Consider the following 11,658-nt stretch of genomic DNA (forward strand, 5'->3'; position numbering starts at 1 on the left):
TGGTTCCAACCGGCACTCCACTCCAACATGTTGCTCCTACTAGTAAATGTACGCCTCTGGTGGCCCAACCCTGACCAAGTAGCTCTTGGAGCTATTCCAGTACATGTGGAACCAAGAGAAAATCCTTTAAGAGCTAAAGGATGCTTCTATTGTCCACTTGTACTGGCATAAAGAAAATCGACAGACGTACAGCCACCGCTGGATCTCCCTACTCTTCATCAATTGCCTTTACAAGGTCATGGCCAGCGTCCTGCTGAACGGCCCGACTGACCACTCTATTGCAGAAAGGCTTACTATACTGGAAAGTCGATGCGGGTTGGGGCAGGATCGCACACTGGACATCACTTTCGCAGCATGTCAACGCCAGGAAAAGTGTCAGAAACAGAATGTCGGTCTCTACAAATCTTTGGGATAGACCTAACGAAGCCTTTTGACACCATCTGCCGAAAAGGGCTCTGGAAGATCATGGACAAGTTGTTCGACTGCTCAGCAAAGTTCATCTCACTGGTCAGGCAGTTCCTTCACGGTATGCAAGCTAGCACGCAGGAAGACTGAGAACAATCAGAGCCCTTCCTTGTAATACAAACGGCGTGAAACAAGGACGTACCTAGCTGAAACCTTCATCATGTGATGTTTACAGCCATGTTAACAGAAATTTTTCTCATGGGTGACGAACGAAGTCAACTTAAGATTCAAACAGATGGAAAGTTATTCAATCTAAGGACAATCTATGGGCAATCTATGGACAATCTGCAGACAAAACCAAAGTCTAGGAACACATTCCTCGTGACTTTCTCCTTGTTGTTGAATGCGCACTGAATAGTAGTACCCTATCTAACATGCAGGAATTACGTATGGACCAATTCGCCATGGATTGTGACGATTTTGATCTGACGATAAGCGCAAAGAAGACCCATCAGGAGTGATGGAACAGCCGGCTACATAAATTCACCATTAGAAAGAGTTATCCATGACGGTCAACAATGGGAAGACGAAAGCGACAGAGAAGTTTGTTTACATTAGCACAACGCTGCCACGAAATTTAAGCATCGACGAGGAGATATCTTACAAAATTGCCATGGCCTGCTCCGCCTTTCGGCAGACTCAGAGACATCAAGGGTTTGGGGGAGACGAGGAACCAGCCTTTAGACCAAATCAAAGGTATAGGCCGACCGCGCAGTCCTTCTACCCTCATTTTGTACGCCAGCGAAACGTGGACGGTGTACAGCCGGCATGCCATGCAGCTGAACTCCTTTCACATTGAAATATCTCCTAAACTTGCTGCACAAATGTCAGGACAACTACAGAACAAATTGTAGAACAACAGAGCCAGACACTGAGGTACTTCAAAGAGCCATGACTGATTCAAGCGATGCTTTTCAAGCTCAGATGGGGTAGGGCATGTGCTGCCAATGCCCGACTAGCGTCTGACAGAGAGACTGATCAATACGGTGAACTGAAGGAAGACAAGGACTCTCATATACAGATGTCGGGGAAGCGCAAACAACACACACTGAAAGCTTCCGTGAAAAGCTGTAGCATCAGGCAACCCTGACACCTAATAACATCACAAGACCCTCTGACAATCTGTGGTCAGCTTGGGTGTGTCAGGCTACGAAGTGAGGAGGCAGATGTTTGGAGGAGCAGGAACAAAAACGCTAGCGAAGAAAAAGCAGACCGAGCATCATTTCCTATCCTAGTTTACCCCGACATTTGCATGTCCACACGGCACCAGGCACTTTAGAGCGAGGATTGGATATATCAGCCATCTTCGCATTTCCAATATACGAAGACCCACTGATATGAGAACTTGTGGAGAGGTCTTCTACATCAGGGAAGGACGATCATCACAGGTACACAGCAGTGCATATTATTATCATGTACAGAATGTACTGATGTACGCATTTACTCCATTGTACATGCAAATCCGTTTTCACATTGGCGTTTTCATCCTCTACACAAAAAGGACATAAATGACTTTTTTTTTGGGGGGGGGGGGGGTAAAGACTCACCTTTTCCAAGCAAAGGGTACAATGACTAGCAACAGTGTGGTAACGACACTCAGGAGAGTTTCCATTATGAATATCGCTGCACGGAATCTCCTGTTAAGACCTGTATAGACAGTTAAGAAGAGACCTTATAATGCCATTGTGTTATGGCAGCAGAAATTCACGATTTTTTTTTTTTATTGAAACATTTGGTGGCATAAAGCATAACGTCATATCAATTTCTTTACCGGACTTTTTTTGTGTATTTTTCCTCTTTACAATATTAAAATTGGGACATTGCTTTTGTCATTCTAATTGAACATTACATAGGCCTATTATAATTTGTTTCAGGCATCATTCCGTGCCAGTGTTTCTGTTTGTGTGTGCGCGTGTGTATACATGTAACTGTCCAGATGAAATAAATGTGCAACACGTATAGGGGAGACCGGGTCTAGTTGTTACAATTTTCACATTTTTAGGTCTGTACAAAAAACGAATAGAGGAATCGGCTTCATTTTTGCTTTGAGGATACCTTATTTCCTCCTTTACTTAAAAACAGTACAAACTTTGGAAGTCCAGATAATATAAACAAGATATTACCTAATCAATAAACACAAAATTTTGTAACAACTTTCCCCGATGTTGGGGTAAGTTGTTACAGCACATGGGGTACTTGTTACACCGTAGAAAGTCAACTCAAATCGGGTAATGCAGATCTGACGTGTTAGGTAATTCTTAATATTAACCTGTCTGGGTGTGCATGTTAGCCTATGCTGGGGTGTATGAGTGTGTTGAGGGTGTGTGGGTGTGTGTGTGTGTGTGTGTGTGTGTGTATAACCATAAATTCAATTGAAAGTGCATTGGGGTAAGTTGTTACACCACTCGATTCTCCAGACGGGTCAAGTTGTTGTAACAACTTGACCCAGTGCGTTTTCAAAAACTTTTCACACGTGTGGCCAATAAACAATCAAACATCACGTGTTGCTACTTTCACCAAAAGACAGCCAAAACATGTTTCTTTCAACAACATACTCATCACTTACTGGAGAAGAATGGATTTGGTGTAATAAAGAAAAATCGAATTTTTCAAAATTTTACTCGAAGAGGTAAAAAAGTGTTTTTTGGACCTACCTTCTACATGTGACGTCCAGGCAACGCCAGATTTCGCATGCAGAGATCGTTGGCAGTACGTTTTGATTTGATATTACTTGTATAACGCCATCTTTTGATCATAATAGAGAAAATGGCAGTGTAACAACTTGCCCGCCGTGTAACAACTAGACCCGGTCTCCCCTTATACAATACACAAACAGGCACATACATTACACACACAGCCACACATAACATCGCACGCCCACACACATGACATCATCCCTTGAACTAACCACGAGCGCAAGTGACAACCCCTCCCCACCCCACACACGCACACACTCACAAACACACTCACGCACACACGCACTCCACTAAAAATCTATAAATTAGGGCAGTGGTATCATACCATGTATTAGATAAACGCTGGCGGTGCAAAGACATCATAATACATTAGAAAGGAAAGTCATACACCAAACTCACATGGAGAATACGCAAAGGTTATCTCTGGTAATGTCGTTAGTTCCTGCATGAGTTTCCTGCGTTTCTCCTGTTTTCAAAGGAAAGCGAGACAAAAAAAAAAAAAAAAAAAAAAAACGTGCAGCAACAAGTGACGTATTGTGTAGTGGAAGATGTTTACAATGATTCCTGCCTTCTTCAAAGCGTTCTCATGACATACCCATAACATTACACTGATTTTAGAAACAAACAAATAACAATCAAACAAACAAAAAAAACATATCGGCACCTATCCACTTCGCGTTTTGATGTGGGGTGCCGCTGCCAGTTCTAATGAATATAGCTATAAAGTGCTGAGATGTAGCCTAAATGGTGTACCATGAAGTGTTGGCTACATACTTTGATATTAAAAAGTTAAGATATACTTGTGTGACGTAACTCGAATAATAGAGATTTTAGCGACATTCACTCTACAAGTACAATTAAGCAGAGTTATTAAGACGATCTTAATACCAGCTCTGACAGCTCTTTTCTCAATCCCTTAAAAGCCTAGGTCATTTGGACGGTTTTTTTTTTTTGAAAAGTAACAAACAAATCATGACATTTGTGACAAATTAACTGCATTTGCAGCTTCCTGCCCAATACATAGTATTTTTTCCGTGGTTTGTCCGATTTCTTATGATTTAGTGTATCATGCCATTGCTTATACGGTTTCACCGACCGTGCAGTACATCTTCAACTGCTCGGTAAGACGGCACTGGAGCATTCCAAACGGGGAAGTAGGTCGATTTTCCAGGTAGTGCAACACACTGCAATATCTTGCTGCCATTATTGACTAAACCGTCGTCACATTTCAGAGTTTTTTCGGATCCAAATTTGGTGTTATTGGAGTTCCACTGGCCATTGGGCACATGGCCTAGATGATCACAAAACCCGAGCGACACTATAGGAAAGAGGAAGAAAAGCAGGAATTTCTCATAAACTGCACGAAATATGAATATTAAGTAGATATCATGTCGAGTAATAGATAACCACTTGAGTTATCTTTCTGAGGGTCCCTGGTGTGACTTTTTATGTTTTTTAGTGACGTCTTTTTGATTTCAGGTTTGACAGACTATCTCTTTCCTTTTTCTGTTTTTTTTTTCAAACGTTTTACTTCTTCAATATTGTGCATGGTCCCATTATAATCCCTAGCCATTTGTCACTTTACTGAGCAATCATAGCTACTGCATTCATATCAGCACTAAACATCTAAATTAAAAATTGTTAAGATTCTACAGGACAATACATAAGCAATGACTGCTTTCACGTTCACTCTCTTATTTATATCTCTTTAATTTGTCTATCTCTTGTATCTTTTTCTTTTCATGACACTCATATGTTTTGTGCTTCGGACACTCACGGTTAAAAGCAGAAAAGAAAAGATGACTGGGATTAAGTTGAGCCTGGCTTGGACAAGTCCAGTTGTGGGAAAAATTTCCGCCAGAAATGATGTTTGAAAATGATTCTGACTGAAGACATACGCACGACCTTTTGTATACAACAGCAACGTCATCGTTTCCGGATTTTCTTTTACGCGTAGACACGCACTCGCCATCTGATTGAACGTCAACTTCATTGTCGATGAAAGCCGAGAAAGATTGAGGTGTTTGGTTGGAGCCTTGGTAGCACCCAAGAAAACCAGGTTCTACAATGAATAACAAACCGGAAGGGTCATTTACAATCAGGAAAGGATCATAGAGGTGACCTTCATAACACATGGTCATTGCATAATTCAGCTCACTATTTCAAAATGTGCTATCTCACGCAAACTACACCAGACTTTACACATTTACATTTGATTTCTTCGGCGTGAAAACTGCTGAAATTGTTGCCCCCAAAATCGCATAAATAGACAATTTAAGTGAAAGAATTGGAATGTTCTATGTCAACCGTTTATATTCCTCTATGCCTTCAAGACACATTGATATCAGTCGTTGTATAGCTGTTCAAATTCATGAAATTCTTCCATCGAGATGTTTTCATTGCAACTGATTGCTTTAGTATATACGCCCGTGATTTCTTTTTTATTTTGACTACTACTAAAACACTGATCAATTACCAGTGCTTATTTACGTCGACGTAGGGCAATTTGTCTATCAGTTGCAATGAAAACAACTCAACGGAAGAATTGCACTAATTTGAAGTTCATTTTTGGGTGGAACAACAGGGTGATCCATAACTCAAATTTTAATAACGATTGTGACCCTGTAATCAGATTAAGCTCAAAATTGATTAAAGAATTCATACTGTAATACAAACATTTTATTCATGGTAATGTTAAAGTAAACAAGTTACAGCTGGCTGTTTTTATAGTTAAGTTTGTGTTACAGGGTTATCATAAGTACTTAAAAAAAAAAAACCTTGCTGACGAAATGCGAGAGAAAACAATATGAGACAAAAAAAGTCTTTAAAGATTGGAAAGAATATGCTCAATTCTGTGCCTCTAAATGCGGATTTAGACAGGCTTTTTCGCCAAACACCAAATCCTCTAGTATAGAAAATGCCATTGTGTACATGCAAAGTCTTACCTCGGCATTTCAGTTTCACAACGTGATTCGAAGGGCACTCAGTGGTGTTCATAAAACACTCTGTAATTCGTAAGTCACCTGTTCATTGGTAGTAGAAAATTGAATATATATATATATATATATATATATATATATATACATTTAATGATTAAAAGGAGGGTATAGATTTGGATGAGAAGAAGCTTCATATTTTTAACTTTTTTGTAAGATAATGAGGAATCACTTATAAAGTATGAAAGACCATACAACTTCTAAAAGGAAATCGAAGTTTATTTGAAGTAAATCGAATGTGAAATGGCTGAGACTTTCAAAAGCAAAGTTGTCCTCAAAAGATAAGATACGGGTCCCAACTGACAAGCTAAGCATTGTTTTGTTTCGTTTTGTTTTATTCACTTACCGTGAGCACATGATAGCTGCCTAAGCCCGTTCCCTGTAACAACACTAGACAGAGTCTCATTCCAGTATTGCTGTACCGCTGGAAAGCCGAGCTGTCCGCAGATCCAGTCAGCAGCTCTGTCGTTAAATCCTTCAAAGCACGTATATGTGTCTGATTCGAAGACTATTAACCCCTCCAGTGGCGAAGATCCATTGATCAGCTTCGCCGATGAATTTCCTCAAAGATAAAATAATATATGGAGATGCATATACACATTATGTGAGTGTGTGTGTGTGTGTACACACAAAATGTATGGTGTCTTATGAATAAATTCAATAACAATCACTAGATTTTGTACATCCTGCTTTCAAAATATAGTGTATGTTAATATATTTTGTATTGAATTAATTTTGTGTGATTATTGTATTTCAACCCCCCCCCCCAAAAAAAAAAAAATAAATGTGATAATTTCAAAATAGAATTTGAATGACATAAAACTGAATTGAAAAAAATAAATCTCACTCTATTCGTAATGGTGTCGTAAATACACTAATTCTGACCTCCTGATTTACAGCTGTATATGTTTATTTGGAGGGGGGCAGGAGGGGGATGTAGACTACATTACAGGAACAAAAGGTATGGGAAAAAAAAAGAACGCTTACTAAAACTTTCCACGTGATGACTCAAAGAAACTAAAAGTTATCGGAATGCATTTTCACATGCGAACGTGTCAGATTTTAACTAGCAACTGGGAAAGAAATATCCACACATTACTTTCTACGTTCTCATTGTAAGAAGATATTTTCTAGTTTACAGTGTGCAGTTTGATAAATCTTACAAACAAAAGAAATTTAATTCAAATGGTGGTAAATCACTTGTTTCTATATTCTTATCGCATATTATTGTACATGAATATTTGTTTTATTAACGCAGCACATTTAATCGAAAATCAAATTACCTGATCATAATAGGCTAATCAGTAAATTTTGGGAGAGGCAAGGGGAAGCCCTCCAGCTTTATTTAATCTTTAAGGCGTTTACACGCCAAATTGGCAAGCTGCAATTACATGCTTGGCGAACCTAAAGTTACCGTAGCAAATTGGCCACGTCGGCCTTCGTACCGCCATTGCTCGATGCACTTTGCCCCAGGCAACAACGTTTTAAGTTCTTGGAACGCTTTACGGTCCAAAAACTCGACTTGTGAGATCGTCTATTAGCCAAAAGATGGGGAAGAGGAAGATAAGGGACAAAGGACAGGATCCACCGCCCAAAAAAGTCAAACAGAAGTCAAAGGCCAGCAATAAAAGGGCTCAAAGTACTGTCACAGATGCAGAGGCGCCAGGCAATGAGCAACAGGCCAGCCCGCCTCGTACTCGTAGACGTGGCAGCATAAACGCGGCTGCTGAAACGACAGCACCACAACGTGAGCCATCTGCGGTTCAGGTGGACGGGGCGGTCGGAATGACAGGCCAGCAACCGCCGCACCCGCGAACACCGGGTGAGTGTCCTATTCTGTTTGATTCACAGCAACCCTCAGTCAGTCAGTCAAACAACCTAGGTGTGCTAAACAGGCAACACACTGAAACAGACGGTAGATTGTTGGAAGGGAGGCATAGAGTTGTATATAACCAGCCCCACAATCCCTTCCTCTTTCCCCTCCATAGTACCCAATGCGAATTTCCTCCTGGGAAATATGGAAAGAGAGTCACAACCCAGTCCCAGGCCTGGCCAATCTGCCTGGGGTCAACCTGGCGACACAAATGTAGATCAACAACAAAATGAACAAACCAACTACACAGAGCCCCAGGCCCAGGGCCTGCCACAAAACCTTCAAGGGCCGAGTACTCACAGCCAGAGTCACACTTACCACCAACACCAGTCTCCCTTGCACCCAGCTGGGAACAGGTTGGGCACATCCATCCCCTACAACATCCGAGAAAAGATATGGAAGGGAGAATTCATTGATCTGAATTTATTGATAGACAACCAAGACCATACGACCCAAGTTATGCAGGAAATGGCAGAACAAAAGCGGGCCAACCTCACAGTAGCACAAGTAGATGGGACCTGGGTATTAAAGCCGGTCACCCCCCTCCCCCTACTAAAAACAAGTTTTTCTCTATCAAAGCATGGACAAATGCATTTCTTGTATACATGAGCATATTATATTGAGGCACACCCCGCAAGCGCACACGATCTGCTCAAGTACTGCCATCTAATCCGCTCTGCTGCCTCCCGCTACCATGGCCTTGGTTGGAGGGACTATGACAAAGAATTTCGACACCGCCTCCACAGGAAGGAGGGTTCTTGGGCAACAATGTACTGTTAAACTGGGACGGTATATGGGCCCATTCAGTACAAGACCACTAAAAAACCTGAGATCTAGCCCAATCGGTCTAGTACCCCCCTCCCCTCCCCCCCCCCAAAAAAAAAAAAAAAATCATACCCACAGGGCTTTTCAATTAATGATTTCATTCCAGATGAGTCCTGTGCAGTAACATATACAACGTTTGATACAGCAGTAAACCTGGTAGCCTCAGCAGGCGTGGGGGCGGAAATGGCAAAAGAGGACATAGAGTCTGCATTTCGCCTGCTACCCATACACCCAGACGACTTTGAAATATTAGATGTCAAATTTGAAGGGAAATATTATGTTGACAAATGTCTACCAATGGGGGTCCGCTGTGCACCAGCATACTCTGAAACATTCTCCACATTCCTCGAATACTGTGCAAGGAGGCAAAGCCAATGTGAAAACAAAATTTATTATGTGGATGACTTTTTATATGTAGGCTCAACCAAGAAGGGAAGAATGCCCTGCTGCAAAATGATTCAGGCCCTGAGGGATGTCTGTACTGATTTGGGAGTCCCATTAGCAAAAGGAAAATCAGAAGAGCCCACCACATGTCTGACATTCCTTGGCCTAGAACTAGATTCGGTGAAAATGCAAGTACGGGTCCTTCTGGAGAAGTTCCAGGAAATTAAGCGTAAAATCAACAAGACTCAGCCAAATTGCCCACAGTTAAGAAAATTTAGTCTATAGTGGGCATGCTGAACTTCATATGCAGGGCAATACGCCCTGGCAGGGCCTTTATTCGGAGGCTAATAGATATGACAAAAGGACAGACCAGAGGAGATAAGCAAATAGTCCTTTCAGAAGGGGCTAAAGAGGACCTGGGAGTTTGGTTAGATTAAACCAATCTAGAAGGTTACAATGGGGTGTCTGTCATCCCACAAGAAGACTGGGTGACAGATTAGGACATAGACCTTTACATAGATGCAAGCTGGGAGATAGGCTATGGTGGCTAACTCAATGGTAAATGGTTCAATGGGAAATGGCCATCGCAGGACATAATTAGGACCACATCCATAGCATGGACAGAAATGATCCCCATTGTGATTGTGATTGCAATGATGGTATGGGGAGAGGAACTCAAGGATAGAAGGATACTTTTACACACAGACAACATGGCAGTTAAAGACGCGGTCAATAAGTAAACATCCCCATGCCCACAAACAATGGCACTTCTGAGAAAGTTGGTAGTAACATGCCCAGTAAAAAACATTGCAATTAAAGCAGTCCATGTCCCCACCCAGGATAATGGCATTGCTGACTCCCTCTCACGACCCCAGGTCGATCGCTTCAGGAAACTGGCCCCAAGGGCTGCAGTACACCCTACTCCAGTTCCAGCAGGGATATGGCAGATTTAGCTCAAGAAGCCCACAGACTGCTTGGACAGACATTGGCAGAAGGGTCACACCGGGAATACCAAAGGGCAGTTAACGCATTCCAGGAATTCTGTAAAGATCACCACCTGGACCTGTTAGGTCCAGCACCTACAACACAAATCATCTCTTACATTGCATTCCTCTCCATTAGAGGTTAAGCGACATCAACCATCTCACTTCATGTAGCAGCCCTGTCATACATGCATAAAATGCATGGCTGGGCAGACCCCACTAACCATTTTGTAATAAAGAAACTACAGGAAGGGAGCAGGAGAGACAGAAAGAAGGGATAGAAGGCCTATCACACAGGATCTACTCAAAAGGATGATCCCTGTGGTACGACTGGTGTGTGAATCCCAGTATGAAGCAATTATGTTCAGGGCTGCATTTCTCCTAGCCTTCTTTGGGTTCCTATGCGTGGGGGAGTTCACAACCCAGCAGAAACATGAAATTACAGACAAAGTACTAATCAGAGATGACATTCAGATAACTCAAACCCCAGGACAATTCATGTTAGTACGCATCCGATACTCCAAAACAGACCAATACGGGCAAACAGCCACATTGAGAATAGGAGACAATGAAGACAAGGAGATATGCCCGGTGTTGGGCATGGCAGCCTTCTTACAGGTGAGGCCCCCCATGAAATTGCCACTGTTCTGCCACACAAGTGGTTCCCCACTCACCAGGTACCAATTCAGTGCAGTTTTGCGAAAAGTGTTGGCATGCATAGGTGCAAACCCAAGCCATTATGGCACCCATTCATTCCGAATAGGGGCTGCAACCACAGCAGCCATGGAAGGGGTACCAGGGGAACAAATGATGGCCATGGGGAGATAGCGCACTGAGGTTTACAGGAGGTACATTGTACATACGGTAAATTAGGAAGCAACTCCAATTAAAGGTAGGGAATCCCATCTGCATGCCTTAAATGAAGAGTTGTATAAATACAGTGGTATGTTGAAGAGAGTATCATTTTAGAAACTCCCATAAAGTATTGAAAGTGGAAGGTAACATTTAGTACATTTTTATTGACCGTTAGATTTTGAATTGAATTTTTTTCGGGGCTCACCGTAAATTCTAGTACCCTACTAGGCTACCTTTGCAGACCCATGCACTGCATGTGTGTCCATCATGTATATTTTGTGAAGAAAGTTCATCCAAACTTACAAACATTTCTATATACATTCTTGCCACACACTCTATATGTTATTACATCAGCTCTTATACTTTAAGATTTGTGTTTAGAGATAAAAAAAAAAAATACAGAAGACTGCAACAAAAAGGTTTAAGTGTGGCTGACACACAGAACTACTGAGTAGTTGAGTTTTGTGCATTATTCAAATTGTAGATAACTGTTGACTTCCAAATTTCTCAGCAGTGGCCTAAATAAGTCCCCTGAGGTTCATATTTAATGCTTTGCTGCATTTTGGGAGGTCTGTAAAAGG

At 41.7% G+C, this 11,658-nt stretch overlaps 1 pseudogene; it reads left to right on the forward strand.

Moving 5' to 3' along the window:
• Positions 1-7,705: 7,705 nt before the first annotated feature.
• Positions 7,706-11,095, forward strand: LOC140230136 (uncharacterized; annotated as a pseudogene).
• The last annotated feature ends 563 nt before the right edge of the window (positions 11,096-11,658 follow it).

Source organism: Diadema setosum, chromosome 6, assembly GCF_964275005.1.
Source record: "Diadema setosum chromosome 6, eeDiaSeto1, whole genome shotgun sequence".
NCBI lineage: Eukaryota > Metazoa > Echinodermata > Echinoidea > Diadematoida > Diadematidae > Diadema > Diadema setosum.